Source organism: Schistocerca cancellata, chromosome 2, assembly GCF_023864275.1.
Source record: "Schistocerca cancellata isolate TAMUIC-IGC-003103 chromosome 2, iqSchCanc2.1, whole genome shotgun sequence".
Taxonomy (NCBI): Eukaryota; Metazoa; Arthropoda; class Insecta; order Orthoptera; family Acrididae; genus Schistocerca; species Schistocerca cancellata.
This window is the reverse complement of record NC_064627.1, coordinates 681,169,686-681,188,721: the sequence shown is the minus strand read 5'-3', so window position 1 is coordinate 681,188,721 and position 19,036 is coordinate 681,169,686.

The following is a 19,036-nucleotide window of genomic DNA, read 5'->3' as shown; positions in this document are numbered from 1 at the left end:
CAAATTGAAGCCGAAGGAAGATCTACACTGGTTTCCAAAATTAAAGCAACTATCAGAAATTTTGCAAGGCTACTTTTAGTTTGGCTCAAAACGGTGTAAACAGGTGACAGTAAAGTAAAAACAATGTAAAGAATATAGAACGTAAACAACTGCAACACCTTTAAGCATAGACAACATTGTTCTTCGTTTTCTCCAATGTAACGGATTTGCACACACACGGTGTAATATCTGGTTAATGTGCTCATTATAGGGTATGAGCACCTCTGGCAGCAATACAGGCATGACAACGACGGAGCATGCTGTAACTGATGTCGTCAGTCTCATTTTGGGGCAGTAACGCATTGCCCAATACTGTTGGTAAATGAAGTCGTTCGAATCAGCCTCCAAATGTGGGGAGCATATCCGGATATGTGCTTCCTGTAACAGTGTTCTCAGCAAAGAAAGATGGACCATACACCTTCTCCTGTGAAACTACAAAAACACATTAAATTTTGGAGAGTCCCTCTCATTTTGTATAACTTCATGTGGTTGTTCCGTACCTCATATTCTCACATTTTGACGGTTCACCTTTCCATTTAAATGGAATGTTGCCTCGTCACTAAACACTAAGCTTGGAAGAAAACTGTCATCCGCCATCTTGCCAAGAACGAAATTTCAGACCTCAACACGTTGCTGCTTGTCACCTTCACGAAGAGCTTGCAGTAGCTAAATTTTGTGTGGTTTCGCGTGTAAACATCGTCGCAACACACTCAGACGGACATAGGGACCATGTTGAGCTGTCGAGCTGCACGGCGAACTGATTTCTGCGGACTCCTTGTGAAACTATCTATGGCGGGTGCGTTCGAGGACAGACACTCGGGCGCGGCCCGGCTATTTGTCTGTACGCAAACAACCTGTTTCTCGGAATTTTTCATGCCATTGTCTAATACTCTGTGCTGTAGGAGGATCCACACCATAGCCAGTACGACAGCCACGCTGAACATTTGTTATTGACCCGCACTACGCCAAACGTAGAACACGAAATGCTTTCCGTTGTCTCCGACACCGTTTTCACTACGCTACAGGCCATTAAAATTGCTACACCACGAAGATGACGTGCTACAGACGCGAAATTTAACCGACAGGAAGAAGATGCAGTGATATGCAAATGATTAGCTTTTCAGAGCATTCACACAAGGTTGGCGTCGGTGGCGACACCTACAACGTGCTGACATGAGGAAAATTTCCAACTGATTTCTCATACACAAACAGCAGTTGACCGGCGTTGCCTGATGAAACGTTGTTGTGATGCCTCGTGTAATGAGGAGAAATGCGTACCATCACGTTTCCGACTTTAAAAGGTCGGATTGTAGCGTATCGCGATTGCGGTTTATCGTATCGCGACATTGCTGCTCGCGTTGGTCGAGATCCAATGACTGTTAGCAGAATATGGAATCGGTGGGTTCAGGAGGGTACTACGGAACGCCGTGCTGGATCCCAACGGCCTCGTATCACTAGCAGTCGAGATGACAGGCATCTTATCCGCATGGCTGTAACGGATCGCGCAGCCACGTCTCGATCCCTGAGTCAACAGATGTGGACGTTTGCAAGACAACAACCATTTCCACGAACAGTTCGACGACGTTTGCAGCAGCATGGATTATCAGCTCGGAGACCATGGCTGCGGTTACCGTTGACGCAGCAACACAGACAGGAGCGCCTGCGATGGTGTACTCAACGACCACCCTGGGTGCACGAATGCCAAAACGTCATTTTTTCGGATGAATCCAGGTTCTATTTACAGCATCATGATGGTCGCATTTGTGTTTGGCGACATCACGGTGAACGCACATTGGAAGCGTGTATTCGTCATCGCCATACTGGCGTATCACCCGGCGTGATGGTATGGGTTGCCATTGGTTACACGTCTCGGTCACCTCTTGTTCGCATTGACAGCACTTTGAACAGTGGACGTTACATTTCAGATGTGTTACGACCCGTGGCCCTGCCCTTCTTTCGACCCCTGAGAAACCCTACATTTCAGCAGGATAATGCACGACCGCATGTTGCAGGTCCTGTACGGGCCTTTCTGGATTCAGAAAATGTTCGACTGCTGCCCTGGCCAGTATATTCTCCAGATCTCTCACTACTCTTGATGAATTGTGGTAACGTGTTTAAACTGCATGTGCAACTGTACCTGTACACACCATCCAAGCTCTGTTTGACTCAATGCCCAGGAGTATCAAGGCCGTTATTACGGCCAGAGTCGGTTGTTGTGGGTACTGATTTCTCAGGATCTATGCACCCGAATTGCGTGAAAATGTAATCACATGTTAGTTGTAGTATGATAAATTTGTCCAGTGAATACCCGTTCATCATCTGCATTTCTTCTTGGTGTAGCAATTTTAATGGCCAGTAGTGTAGAACTGAAGTAGGGGCATACAGCTGCCACCTACCACGATCCTTTAAAAACTAGAGTGTTTCTCTTTCCAGAAGTAGGTTGTTCATGCATATATCTCAAATAACATAATAGTTACGTTTTTTTCGCTTCTTTATTTTCTTTTAAATCGGATCATTCTTTTTGATAAACCTTATACTTCCCTCAACATGAAAAATACGGATCGAAATTACATTCGTGCGAATTCGAAGGACAGTATGCTGTGACTATAATTATGTCTGCTAAGGTGAAGTCTACCATCTAATGTGACATTCCGGAAACGAAGGCGGATGTCACGTCATCTGAGTTTCTGCTGCAGACAGCAGATGAGAAGCAGAGAACATTAATTCCGCCTGACGTAATCTTGTCCGGAGCAGCATGAAGCACGGAGGCGACGGAGGTCAGGGGCGACCTGCGAGTAGAGCAAAATAAAGCCGGAGTCAGCGCGGCGCAGTCTATTCAACAGGCAGCGCAGCCACCCAGCGACGCCCCCCTCCTGCCCCATCACGACTAAGTGCCCCAGTCCGACGGCCGCGCTGCTGCAAGCGCTCTGATGAGTCCGGCACACAGCAGGAGCCGCTGCCGCGGTCCTGAGAGGATTCTGGCGGAACGCCGCAGCAAGAAGTAGCTTGCCAGACCACGCTGAGATGAGTTCCGACGCAGTTTAATACTGAAAATTGAAGTAAAACGTTTACTCATCGAGCATTACAAAGGATCTGTACCTTTTCTTTATTTTTCTTCGCACGAATCGGATTCTTAATTATTCAGCACTATTTCGTGGCTATTTCCTGTTCTTTCCTATAGAGTGTATCCTCAGTCAGGTCGACATTCCTCACATGTCCTAAGTAGCTCAATATGCCTAAACAGGGTTTTTCGACAAGTTGACAGCATTTTATGCGTGGAATATTCCTCACTTATATTAAATTGTACCAACCGTTTCTGAAATGAAATATTATAGACATTAAGCATTTTTTCTTGATAAATGGACATTTTCACCTTTAGAATTAACTAACTGAAAATAGGATTACAGTTCTGCAAATAATGTCCGTGTCTCGATTGGATCAAAGCGCAAAACAAATTAATATGATGTGAGGAAAGTGAATATCACGAATGGAAGTTCAGAAGTGGTTCACTCTTATTGGCACGTAACCATCGCATCATAAAACCGAGACAGTACTATTCAATCTGACGTAAGGCTTCTCATGAGACAAGCTTCTGTCTACGTTTACCACAGAATTCACCACAAAAATTAACAAGACTGTGCTACTCTACTAACTACCTTCATGAGCTTCGCAATGCCGTTAAAAATTACTTTTCTAATTAAAAAGATCGTTGTTGAAAAGTTGTTAAAACAATAGTCAACAATTTTTTTCCTTTCATCTTATTATTCCGCAAAATTCCTTACCCTGATTCATTTGTGCAATGCAGTGAATTATCGTTATCTACCAACCATCCGCCACCCCACACTATAAATCATTGTTTTGGTCCACGCAATATCTTTTTTTAGTAAATATTTATCCATTACGCGTTACCTTAAATAAGATACTCAATCCAAACATGCTTGGCATAATGTATTATATTCTGTCTACTAATATAATAACAACTTGGCATGATGTTCCAGAGCACAATGAACACGTCATAACAAAAGGTTTTGGAGGCCAGAAGATGACTTCAAAGCCTGTCGAAACTGGTTGTCAAAAATAAATAACTATTTATGTGATCTTGTCTGTAGAAATTCGTACCTTATTTCATAGTAGTACTTATGCCCAAAGTCTCCAGTTATTAATTACATGTATTCGAATCCCTGTATTCTTCGAAATATTTTGATATGTACTGACTCCTCTAGCTGTTTCGAACGCAGTTCCTGATCTCTTTACACTTGTCCATTTATCCTGTCCCTTTTTCCGGTAAGTTTATCCGAAATTTTCCTTTCCTCGCCGATTCTGTAAAGATCATTCCCATTTCCTACCAGTTCACTTAATTTTCGGAGCTATTACTAAATACCTCATCTGAGAAGCTTCGATTCTCTTCTTTCCTGATTTTGCCCAGTGATTCACTTCCGTACAGTTCTGTGTACTGTGACATATCTTTCTCACACCGAGTCCTATGTTTCATACCAGTCGACTTGTTCTAAGGAAGAATGCTCTCTCTGCCTCTGCTAGTCTGCTGCTTATGCCTACTTTGTTTCGTTCGTCATCCATAATTTTGCTTACAGTGCAACAGAATTCCATCACATCCTATATTATCAGGTCCACCACTCTGATGTCGAGTTTGACGCTCACATAATTTCTGCTGCTCCTTGATACTTTCGACTTTTTTTTCATTTATTCTCAGTCTATACTAAACAGGTCCTGCAACTCTGCCTCGATTTGAGAAAGCATAACAATGTGACAAGTGATTCATTTCACTCATATTCTTTTGTCCTGATCTTTAATTCCATATCTGAACTTTTGATTTATTTCTTTGCTTCTTCGTTATACTTGTTGAATAGAAGCGGAAAAACGCACCGTCGACCGTCGTTGCTTTACGCCCATTTGAATCCGAGCACTTCTGTGTTGGTCTTCCATTCTTATAGTTCCCTCTTGGTTCTTATATGAATTGTATATTATCCATCTTTCCCAACCACACACCATTTTAAATTGTCGACGGTGTTTTCTAGGTTGACAAATCTGATGAAAGTATCTGAATTAATAATATTAACTCTTGCTTCGATTATTAACCTCATCGTCAGAACTGTCTCCTCGATGACTTTAGCTTTCAAAAAGCCAAGGAGATTCTCAGTTTCCTTTCCCGTATTTCTACCTATTATTAAGTTCATCAACTGAATTGCATCGATTGTGAAGCTGATAATGTGACGGATCTCGGATTTATCTGCCCTTGCTATCTTCGTTATGTTACCACTACCGTCTGCTACTGCTATACCATAACCTTAAAGTAGGAGGCAGGTCGTGAAATAAAACTATCTAGTTAAAGCAATTATGGTATAAAGCAACAGAGCAGTGTTACCCTCTGAGAGGAATTTTGTTATGTTAACCTTGTTGTACCTAACGGGGGTGGCTTATCGGAAATGAAAGTCAGAATTACGTAAATATTTGAACGGTACAAATAATATTTTACCTATCTATACTGTTCAAAGAACAAGGAAAACGGTCGCCAGCCTAATTAGGCAAGAGGATGATTGACATTCTTGTTCAAGAAATTAAGTATGAGTAACCTTAACGGACAAACACAACCTATACTTTGCTACACGCGAGTGCAATTAACTCTGACACCTACATAAGTTCACTGTAAGATTTGAGCTGACAGAGCATAACAAACTATTTGCATAAATATAACAGATAAAGAAACACACTGTTACTTTCAGGGCTTATTCAAACTGAATGGTCTTTATAACATTAATATTAATATTCACTGCAGAATCATTAATTGGACATAGGTTCAGTGTTATTGTTCAAACATTTTCCTAGCTCACATAAAATTATAAATGTAGTTCACTGCAAAATTATGAACTGGTCACAGGTTACATATCTCTCAACTAAATACTATTCTATTTGGAATGAAAGTTAAATGGATTTCACTAACAGGTTACTTCTCACTGTGTTTTCAATAAAGAAATTATTGTTTTCATAAATAGTGGTAAAGGATAACCTGTGGATCTTATTACACTATTAATATGAACTTTCAATACCCAAAAGAAACAAGTGCTTAGCAAGCACATATAACTTTCCACAACTGCAATTCACGACTTTTACTGCAGTGAGACACAATTTTGACAAATTTACAAGAAACTGACTCACCTTTTAAAATTTACTACAGGCAGCACTATGATTATTAACTAAGCAAAACTTTATAAGCCTCAGTTTTAAGAACTTTAAATTTTTGAAAGAAACAGCAAATTTTCTTTATTATCAGAGTCTTCTACTTTCAAGTAAATGATAAAATTGGTGACTTTGAAACTCCAAAATAACTTTTAAATTGGGCTGTTTCCATCACTGGGAGGCTTTCACAAGACTGCATTTACTACCTCCCACAATTTCACTAAATCCACAGTAAATCTGAAAACTCCCTTCTTACCAAAGATCAAACAACATTATTTAATTAACTATTTGGCTTTGAGGCTTTAATTTTTTCCACAAACTAGGACACTCGGTAATCATAGTTCAAATGGAGAGGAACCTGAGAGGTGTTGTGGTAGGGAAAAAATCAAGGTAGGTAAGTGAATTCAATTATAAGTTACCTTATATTTGAGCACACTGACACATCCAATAAGCTGATCCTTCACTGTATTGTATTCCGTTACAGTGATTGCGCAATGTGGTGGCAACTGAATGTTGGTAGGTGGATTTGCAGGCAGAATTGCTGGACTCTGTCCCTTCTTGGTGGCTATGATAGATACCAATTCCAGAATAGTTACAGCTATTTATCCATCCGTCCGAGGCATTGGTAAGCGGCAGGAAAAGCCTCTCTCGGAACCAGCACAATATATAACTTTTACGTGGGCAGTGCACAGTTTGGTAGCTCGTCCCCGACTAACTCTTTGGTCCACCTTTTTATCCAGGCCAACCATTTTTTGCGCGCGCTACACAGTTCCGTTCCCGAGGGGAACCACACTACCTCTTACACACAACGTATCTAAGAATCCTAAGTGAAGGTCAGCAGTTTACATAACAGTAACTATACATATTAAATAAAACAGAAGAATTGCACATATTGACATTTCTACAAAAAATTATTTAAACAAAATTACAATTATACACAGTAAGTTTTGTCTCCCTCCAATTGGGACAAAGAATTTAAATGACAGATACATTACATTGCATAGAATCAAATCATGACATCAAAGTCTTAACAAAGAAAGGAGTAAACAATTTTGTGTCATCGATTCAATCAAACACATTTACAGGTGCTCAACGATGTAACATTAAATAAAACAAAAGGCAAAATAAATCAGTAGAGCATTAGAGCTATGGTGTTACAGTCTCATAAATTCTAAGTTAACATCGTTTGGTTGCCACTTTCTCCGACAATTTTAATGTTCCTGTGCTACATTGTCTACCCTTGCTACATTTAATGTAATTTCATTTGGCGTTAGACAGGGAAACAAAAACAATAGTGGCCCAGTGGCCATAGCTCCCACTTCCCCTCAGCGGAATAGAGTTTTTTGCCTTGGAACTTTTGCTCTTTATGCGAGAGATCCATATTTGTTTCGCGTCCAGGCTTTACCCTCGTTGCTTCAGTATCTCCCTATCAGTAGTATTTCGTCGAAGAGCTTAAGATCTCAGTACGTGTCTTCGACATGCCTACTCGTTAACGGTACAACAACAGTTTTCTGAGCCTAGCCCTTATATCCTGTTTCCTACACTAGTTTTCCACAATGTTCAGAGCGGACTGTGTCAGTGTCCTAAAGATACTTGGTAATTTACCAACTACTGCTGTGACTGATCCGTCCTCGCATCCTTGACAAAAGTAGTCTTTAACATTTAGCTGATTTACGGTTCATTTACCACTATGTTAGAGAGTAGCAGGGACAAGATTCCATCTCGCTGACACCATCTAGTTGCCTTGATCACTATTTTCACATCTTTCCTGGTGGCCTGCACCTTTAGTTCTCTGTTACGTTGTTAAATAGCAAAACTTCCAAAACTTGGTAAAACTTCAGCACGAGCTCTCCTGTATCTTCCGATTCGACACTTTTCTTCTCCTATGAAGTCAGCAGACAAATCCTTCTCTTCATAGAGGCTTTCTATGTACTTTTCCACTTGTCCAATCACTCTGCTGCTTCTAACAATGTAATTCCTTTTCCACTCTTAATGTTGACTGTTTAGATTTTAGGTTCTCCGAAAGTTGTTTCGATCTTTCTGTGTGCTGAATCCGCTCCTCTGACGACATTGGTCTCTGTGATTTCTTCACAGTTTGCTGCAGTCTTATTGGTCTAGCTTTCTTGCACTTCCTATCAATTTAAATGATAAAAATTTATATTCCTATTTTACTTTACTCTCCTGAAAATTTTTCTGTTTACTACATTCGTTTTTTCAATAGATACTTTCCGTTTTCTTTTTTTCTTTTTGTTGCCCACACCTCCCTTGCAGTGCCTTTGTTGCATGTGTGTCCAACTTCGGTGATAAACCTATTTAGAGATTTCCATTGAATCTCAACTGAACTTCCTCTTTTGGAATTCATTATTTATCCATAGCCTCAAAATTCTTCGAGCGCATTTCGACATAACTGAGGAATTCAGTATCCCACGTCCTCAATTGCTGAAATTTCGTGATGATTGCTTTAGGTATATTTATCCTTTATCAGTACAGTCTGTCTGTGCTCCTGGATACACCTCCTTTCCTTTATTATTTTGTCTGTTGCTCATCTCCACCTCCCCCTTATCAGTTCCCTTCCAGGGATCCAAATGTCAGCGAAATGCAGAGTGTTTTCCCAATGGAGAGTTCGTCGAGACACTTTTTCAAATACAGGTCCCATTTCCTTTGGAGGCACATTCTATGTCTTCACTACAGTTGTTTTCATTGCCTTCTTCATCCTCATACCACAGATCATTGCTGAAAGTTAATCCGCTCCGCAACCCTCTTCGGAAAGACAATTGGCAAAATTATGGTGACTCCTTGTAGTGGAAGTCTTTCGGGGCCATTGATGATTATTTTTTATTTAAAATCCAAGCATTGGTTGAGATCAAATCCGGGTTCCAACACGTTTCGACTGCTAGTCAGTCAAAGACTCGCGTGCGCGCGCGCGCAAGAACGTTCGCTCCTCAAGAGTCGTCCTACGCTGTATTGGATATCTCGCACTGTGACTTCTCCAAAACACGCTTTCTTTCTGACAAGTATTGCTATTATTATAACTGTAGTTAGTTAAGTACATATATAACACGAAGTGTGTCTCAGAAGTTACATTTGTCTTGATTCGCGAAAATTGTGAAAAAGGATTAACTTACAACTTCATCATTTAGAAAACTATTTCCCGTCTTATTTTTACTGTAAGCTTTATATTCCTACAAGAGTCGACCAGTACAGGCAGGAGCAGAAGCTGCCGTCCAGGAGGGAGCAGCAACAGGGGAGTAACAGATTTTGTGACGTTTTACAAGTTCCTAATTAGAAGCGAATAACATGATTTCATCTGTGGACTTTGGAAGTTTAGTTTTTGAATTTCTGTGTGTCAGTTTAATATTTAATTGGCAATGTTCCCGTGTCACCTTTTGTGTTGGAATGTAACTGATTTTGTAACATTTTATATGATCCTAACCAGTAGCGAATTATTGAATCTCACCTGCGTGCTTTGGTTGTTTTGTCTTGAATCTCTGCGTATTAATCTAATTTGCGTTTTGTCAGTGTCTGCAGTAGAGTTCCGCAGCGCGTGTCGACAGTCGTTTGTTTGTCTGTGTAGTGCAGTTTCCACAGCATTTAGTATGTATAGGGACTGTGATTGCTGTGTGTGGAGGCGAGCTGAGCTGGTGACACTTCTCTCACAGGTCCAGGCTATGTTGGCTTCGACTACACAGCTTGAGGCTGCAGTGGATGGGCATCACTGCTGTGGGCCGGCCGCGGAGATCCAACGGACGTCCAGCACGACCCACGAGTCCGCCAATCGGTCTGCACCACTTGCCAGCCCAGTTAATTCTCGCATTGAGGTTGACCTCTCACCTGTAGTCGAGTAGGAGGTCGCCATGTGGAGTGGCAGGCTGTGACAGACTTCCCCAGGGGGCCGAACGTAAGGCCTTCCCGTTTAGTCTGACAAACAGGTTCCCGCTAGATATAGCCAGATGTAGACACATGTCCTGTTTCAGAGCCTTCGAAACGCTGGTAATCACAGAGGGAGGAATTATTGGTAGTTAGGAGCTCCAATGTTGGGCGCGTTATGGGGCATCTTAGGCACAAGGCTGCCGGGAAGTGGAAGAAGGCCAATGTGAACTCCGTGTGTATACCGGCTGGAGTCATTCCAGACATGGAACGGGTCCTTCCGGTTGCTATGAAGAGCACTCGTGACAGGCAGCTGCAGGTAGTAGCTCATGTCGGTACCGATGATGTGTGTCCCTTAGCATCTGTTGAGATTCTCTCTGATTTCGAGCGGCTATCAGGAGTGGTAAAGGCTATTAGTGTTGCATCTGAGATGAAAGCGGTGTTCACCATTTGCAGCATAGTCGACATGGCCGATTGCGGACTTTCGGTACTGAGCCGGGTGGAGGATCTGAATCATAGGCTCAGATGGTTCTGCAACGGTGTGGCTGCAGATTCCTCGACCTGCGCCATAGGGTGGTGGGACTTCGGGTTCTGCCAAATTGATCAGGAGTCCATTACACGTAGGCGGCGGCTACACGGGTAGCAGCAACTGTGTGGGCGTGGATTCGGAGATTTCTTTTTAGGTTAGAGGACTTCGGGAAAATATAGAAAGGGCTCCAGTCTCGAAAGATTGAACAGAGAAAGAAATGTAGGCCTAGGAACCATCGGTATAAGAGTTTAAATTGTCGTAGATGCGTTGAGAAGGTACCAGAACAACAAGCGCTAACAGAAAGTACTGATTCTCAAATCGTTATAGGTACTGTAACCTGGCGAAAGCCGGAGATAATTTCAGCCAAAATCTCTGCCAAGAACCTAACGTTGTTCAGAAAGGAAAGTCAGTTGGCGGTGGCGTGTTTGTTGCTGTTAGAAGTAGTTTACCTTGTAGCGAAATTTAAGTACGTAGTTCCTGTGAGCTAGTGTCGGCGAGGTCAGTCTTGAAAACTGGAATAAAATAATAATTGAGCCCTTTTACCGACCTTACAACTTAGACGATATAACTGCTGAAAGGTTCAAAGAAAATTTGAGTCTAATTTCAAACACGTACCCGACTCATAAAATTATAGTTGGTAGTGATATCAAACCCCTCAACATGTTGGTGAAATTGTGCCAAATGCATTTTCAGCAAATAAGTTCGAGCAGTTAGTTCATGAGACCATTCAAACAATAAACATTTGTGAATGCACACTTGACCTCTTGGCAACAAATAATTCTGGATGATAACGAGCATCAAAACGGACAGAGGGATTAATGAACACAGGGCTCTCGTAACGAGACTGAATGCCGCCAAAAATAAATGAAAATATAGTTACTCAAGAAAGCGGATGATAAAAATTTGCTTTACGTCTTCCTGAGAGACAATCTCCACTCCTTCCAAATCAACAATGTAAGTGTAGACCAGATGTGACTCAAGTTCACAGAGATAGTATCGACAGCAATCGGTTTATACCAAATAAGGACGGAGCTGCTCGTCCATGGTACACGAAGCACGTGTTTGCAGAAACGGCGAAAAAGAATGCCAAATCTAATCGAACGCAAAACCCCAAGATTGGCGACCTTTTACAGAAGCTCGAAATTTAGCGTGAACAACAACGCGAGATGCTTATAATAGTTTCCACAGCGAAACTTTGTCTCGAAACCTGGCAAAGAATCCAAAGAGATTTTGGTCGTATGTAAAGTGTGCTAGCGACAAGACACAATCAATAGCTTCTCTGCACGATAGCGATGGAAATACTATCGATGACAGTGCTGCTACAGCAGAGTTAATAAAAACAATTCCTTCACCAAAGAAGACGAAATAAATATTCCAGAATTAGAATCAAGAACAACTGCCAACAAGAGTAACTTAAAGTAGATATCTTCAGACTAGTAAAGCAACATTAATCACATAATAAAAGCAAGTGTTCCTCTCCAGATTTTACACAAATTGAGTCCTTTCAGAGTACGCCAATGCAGTAGCTCCAGACTTGACAGTCATATACAACCACTTGCTCGACGAAAGATCCGCACCCAAAGACTGGAAAGTTGCACGGGTTGCAGCAATAGTCAAGAAATGCAGTAGGAGTAATTCACTGAGTTACAGGCCCATATCGTTAACGTCGATATGCAGCGGGATTTTGGAACATATAATGTGTTCGAACATTATAAATTACCTCGGAAAGACAGTGTATCGACGCATAGTCAACACGGATTTAGAAAACATCATTCTTGTGAAACACAGCCAGCTCTTTACACACGAAGTTTTGAGTGCTATAGACAAAGGATTGAAAATTTATTCCATATAGCAAGATTTCCAATACGTTTTGAAACCATACGTCACAAGCGGGTTGTAATCAAATTACGTGCTTATGGAATATGATCTCAGTTATGCGACTGGATTTGTAGTAACTGATGGAAAGTCATGGAGTAAAACAGAAATGATTTCTGGCGATCCCCAAGGTAGTGTTACAGCCCCACTGTTGTTCCTTACCTATATAAACGATTCGGGAAACTGTATGAGCAGTTGTCTTGGGTTGTTTGCAGATGATTCTGTCGTTTCTCGTCTACGTAAAGTGATCAGAAGAACAAAACCAATTGCAAATTGATTTAGGTTAGATATCTAAATGGTACGTAAACTGGAAATTGATCCTAAATAACGATAAGTGTGAGGTCATCCACATGAGTGCTAAAATCCGTTGAACTTCCGTTAGACAATAAATAAGTCAAATTAAAGGCCGTAAATTCAGCTAAATATCTAGGAATTAGAATTACGAACAAATTTTCGAAAGGACACACAGAAAATGCTGCGGGGAAGGCGAACGAAAGACTGCGTTTTATTGGATGAACACTTAGAAGATGCAACAGATCTACTAAAGAGACTGGCTACACTACACTTGTCCGTCCTCTTTTCGAATACTGCTGTGCGGTGTGGGATTCGTTCCAGACAGGATTAACGGAGTACATCGAGGAAGTTCAAGGAAGAACAGCACGTTATGAGTTATCGAGAAATTGGACAGAAAGTGTTACGTACATGATACAGGATTTGAGACGGACATAATTAAAATGAAGGAATTTATCGTTGCGTCGGGATCTTGTAATGAAATATCAATCATCAATTTTCTCCTCCGAAAGCGAGAATATTTTCTTGACGCTGACCTATATTGGAAGGAATGGTCATTATAACAAAATAAGGGAAATCAGAGGTGGCACGGGTAGATATAGGTGTTCGATTTTTCCGTGCGCTGCTCGAGAGTGGAATAACAGATAATTATTGTGAAGGCGATTTGATGAAACCTTTGCTAGGCACTTAAATGTGATTTGCAGAGTACCTATGCAGATATAGATGTTCCTCCTATGTACACGTTTATGTCTCGAAAAGGTCTTGAAGGTAAAATGAGCGAGATTCGAGTTCGCACTGAGGATTACCGTCCGCTACTTGAACAGGGAAAGGGAGAAGTAACGTTGGTACACAAAGCAGCCCATGTTATATTCCACAGTGCAGCTTGTGGCCCATAACTGTACGTGCAGAAGAACTACAGTAGTCCGCAATCCGTCAGTTCACCCACTATTTGCCCCGCTCATATTGATGTGGATATCATAACTGTACTTCATTATCTTTCCTCTGGTTTATTTACAACCATCCAAATATTTCCGCTTGTTGTCATAAATTCGTAATGCTTTGTTGGACTGCACGTGGAGGGCCATGTAGTGAGATTAGAAATCTTCGAGTATGAACGTACTGCTTCATAAACAGCGTGGATGTGGCATTCAGTATTCCAAAAGCACGTCGGTCCACTTTCCATCTCCAGTTCGGGTCTATATTTCATTACTTTAAATGAATCCATTGTGTCGTATGGGTAAATAATATCAGCACTAATATTAATGTAGTGGCTGGAATTATTTTCATTTCACTTTCGGGTTTTTATCTGAAATTCCTACGAGTATCAATTTGTATCGAATATCCCTATCTATGAGAGAGAAAGAAAATTCATTCAGAATTATAAATAATGTGAAGTAAACGTTGTAGTATTTTAAATTTTAGGTTTCTAAAATAGAAATGGTATCGAAAGATAAGATTCATTAGTCTTCAGTCTTTCTGTAACGATGCCTTCAGTGTGTTAAATGATGTTATGTGGAATTAAATTTACTTATTATGATTAAGTAAATTACCGTATTGATTGCACTGAGTGAAGACGAGGCTATCTGTAGACTATAGTTCATACGATGGGCACATCGTCACAGACAAACTGCTACAGTATTAGCTACAAAGTTTTGGACTTTATTGGAAATACGTATGAGACGTAATCATGTAACATTAAGCATGTACCAAATATTACACATAGTTTGTTGTGTACGATATTTGTAGTGAAGTGTTGTCAAGTATTTTTAAAAATTATTGATTTTGCTAAATGTAAATTCAATTGTGTACAACACTTAATGTCCACCACCATCTAATATTCTACTCTTCTTCAGAAGATGGTAGGACTGATATTCATCGAATCGTCGCCCAATTTCGATGAACTCACCAAGACGGGAACATGCTAATTCGATATAATTTTAACTCGCTCGGAGAGTCAGTGAAATGAAACCCAGTCTTGTCGGTCATCCGCAAGGAACAGGAGGAAAACTGGGAAACTAATTTATATTTTCATGTAACATGGAAATTAGTGGATCATTGCGGGTGGGGACAGTGGCTAAACTGACTCAACTAATAGGTCAGATTGGTTAGAGCTACGAAAGCGGGAAAGCGACTTTGGTCTTCGTTCGCTTATAGCAGTCGACGAGTGAAGGTTCTGTGTGGCAGTGAAGTCATATGTTTTAGATTGGGAAGACGATAGTTGACGATAACAGGAATACATGCCAGATTTTGGATGAGATCGTTAATAACTTGTTTGGGTACCACTAGTTCTGTAATCGTTGAGTTACATAACAAATAGGCACTTTATGTATATATCGTCGAAAGATGTTATTTATGCTTAAATCTCGACTAAAATGTATTATTAATGCTTATATCTGGGTTAACAGATATTATTAATTCTTTTATCTGCTTGCTCCCTATACAAAGAAGTAACGTAATGTGCGTTTTTAATTTTTTTCAAATAAATATGTTTAAACTATTCCAATGTTTTATTTATATGCTACCGGCGCCATACATTGGGGGTGGTTGGATTACTCCACAGCGTTGAAGCCATAGATAATGTTCCGACTTAAGATCGGAGCTCAGTTTTAGTGTGATATTCCGAAGTTCATGGATGTCCATTTCATCACAGACTGAAAACGTCATCATGAAATAAAAAATTATTGATTTATAACACGAAGGATGCCTATTTCTGTTCTTTTCATGTTTTTTCAAAGACATTAAGATCAGGTGCTTGAAAAACAATTTTTTGTGGGAGAAATCTGTGACAGTTGTCCGATAGAGAATATCTACACGAACAGTTTGAAAGTTTTTGTATTGAACGAGTCAGTCATGACGCCCGCGAAGTTATTCTGGGAGGAAATGATCAAGAGACTCACACTAAAAGGGATATATGTCTGTATCCTAGCCTAATATAAAGTAACCAGGTCAGGACGTGGGGAGTTTCGACAATGTACTAACGCATATTCCTGTAGTCGGGTCTCACTTATATTTGTGTATGCTGTGCAGGTCTCAGTGAGAGTTAGACATTACGCATCATCAAAGTTAGCTAAATCTGACATTTACTCTTGTTTGTGAGACAAAACTATCTAACTACAATATCCAATTACCTCCTTTGGCTCTTTGGCAAACTCATTTTCTACAGTGACTAAACATAAAAGACTACCAGACGTTATACAAATGATGTAATATACTTTATCCTGCAAAGAAGAAATTTCTATATTTTTATTGTCAATTACAACAGTAAAATCTTAATGATTCGTACGTTCCACCATACAGCAAACACCACTATCTGACGAAACAGGTTGGTGCCTCAATGTAGCACTTTGTTCCGAGATTTAGCCAACTATTTTGTTTGACGTCACTTAAAAAAACTAGCTATACGAATTGGTAAGTCCATGAAATTAATTTGTTACAGTCAAATTTGAATTAGGCCAATGATAATGACCACTGAAATAAATTATTCAATCTTAATACATACCCACCGTCCCCTTTCGTCCCAGACTTTTTATTTCGCCGCTGTTACAAAACGAGTGTTTGGACCACCTCACAAAAACCACAACCCACAACAGGCACTTACTACATATTAGCGATTTTAATACATCCGCCTACTTTTACATTCAGGTCTACATAAATACTCAGCAGGTTACCATCCGGTGGATGGAGGAGAGCACCTTGTACCACTACTAGGCATTTCCTTTACTGTTCCACTCGTAACTGGGGCCAAGGAAAAACGACCCTCTATACGTCCCAGTACAAGCCTTAATTTCTCTTGTCTTTTTGGTCCTTACGCGAAATATCCACAGGCGGAAGTAGAATCGTTCTGCAGTCAGCCTCAAGTGCTGGTCCTCTAAATTTTCTCAGTACTGTTTCGTGATCTCTACTCTAGGAATTCCAGTTCCCCGAGCCTCTCAATACTCGCGTGTTGGTCGAACCTACCGGCAACAAATCGAGCAGCACACTTCTGAAATTGCTTCGATGTCTTCCTTTACGCCACTTTTCTAAAACTCTTCAGATAAACCGAAGTCAACCATTCCCCTGCCCTACTTCTGGCCTTACGTGCTCGTTCCATTAATTCATATCACTTCGCAACGTTGTCCGCCCCCAAGAGCTGAATGATCAGCGTGACGGGTTGCCGTCCTAAGGGTCCCGGGTTCGATTCCCGGTTGGTTCGGGGACTTTCTGGGTGTTGTCTTCATCATCATTTCATCCCCATCCGGCGCGCAGGTCGCCCAATGTGGCGTCGAATGTAATAAGACCTGCACCAAGGTGGCCGGACCTGGCAATGTCGCCAATCGCTCATTTCCATTTACTTCGCAACGTTACGCTTAGATATTTAACTGACATGACTTACAACTAACGAGGTATTCGAACATTACAGGATTGTTTTTCCTACATATCAGCATTAACTTACATTTTTCTAGACTCTGAAACGTCCCCTTAGAACAATTATACAAGACTGTGCTTAAACTGACATACAATATTATTAGCGCAACGCAATCTGACTTTCAAAAATCCCTACAAAAGAATGGCCCTGACTAACATTAACCTATACCTTTCACAAATCACTTACCTCACAAAAATCTTCGTTACTCAAGCTACAGCAATACAGCGAGCGCCACTACTGCCAACTAAATAACAGATTCAAACTACGGAAGGCACTAACTACTGATAGGCATAGTTAGCAAATGAAAGATTTTAATAGAGAACAAACAATGTATTTACCTTAATAGTGTTGAAGAAGCATAATATACATAGCAGTTTATGACATCCAGTCTTACAAATTTCAAAACTCCGCCATCTCTCTCCCCACATCCAGCACTGCTGGCGGCTCACCTCCAACTGCGCATCGCTACGCGCTGTTCACATCCAGCTGCCGCTGCCCAACACTACAATGGCAGACAACAATGCAAACTAGCCACAGACTGCACACAGCACAGCCAGTGATTTTCATACAGAGCGCTACGTAACGTTGCCAATAAGAAAACATAAACAGCTACTTACAACTCAGAGCGAGCAGCCATTCATCACACGAAAAAGGGATTTTGTCTAAGTCTTCTTGTATCCCTCTACAGCCACTGAATGACGATATTTTACAAGTACGCTACAACATCATCAGCAAACAGTCACATGTTGTTGCTTGCCTTACCTGTCAGATCATCCTTGAATATAGAGAGCAGGAGCGGTCCTATCACACTTTCCTTAACTTAACACACCCCGGAACTTCAAGCGAATGCATAATATTACACATGGAAAATAGGAATGGGAAGACACACTGCAGAGACACCACCAGCACTGTAGTCTGCAGTCAGCTCCTCCGTAGAAGAGCGAGGTTTATGGAGTAAACACAAAGCACACAATCCCTAATTGTTATCGTAAGGATGCGGTCTCAAGATGGAAAAAAATGTGTGTGAAATCTTATGGGACTTAACTGCTAAGGTCATCAGTCCCTAAGCTTACACAGTACTTAGTTTAAATTATCCTAAGGACAAACACACACACCCATGCCCGAGGGAGGACTCGAACCTCCGCCGGGACCAGCCGCTCAGCCCATGACTGCAGCGCCTTAGACCGCTCGGCTAATCCCTCGCGGCGGTCTCAAGATGGAAACTCAATCGAATCGCCTCCACTGGAGGCTACTCATCATCATAAATTAACATATCAGGTGTCCCCTACTTACAAACATTCGTAGAGCATAAAATAAGATACGTAGACAAATACTTCTTATCTTTAATTACAAGTGACATATTGAAGTTTTTGTGTACATATACACTTGCTGTTATTTGTACAGTACAAGGAACAGTGACATAACAAAATCAGAATCGGACACCGTTTGCAAACAACATGTGCCCAAACCAGGAGAAAGCCCAATGTGTCCTCTGGTATCACGAGACACAGTCAACAAAACCAGTCTATATGAAATGTAGCCTCAACTGAGAAAAGGACACGTTTCAGGGGGTCATCGTGTTCCTCAGTCCCAGCCAGCTTGGCAACAGCAAAGTCATAATGGGCACTGTAATCCGTTGGTTGTAAAGACATCACAATCCTGACTTCATACACATGGAAAAGACGTTGTTTTGTACCACGTGGTGCTCTTATTTCTTCGGAATTTGCAGCTCATGTGAGGCTGTGCGGACTCACTTCTCGGGACTTCACACGAAGGCGTCCGTCACTGTCTGCATTGTCTGCGCTCTAGGTTCAGGCCTGCCTGTTATAGGGTGA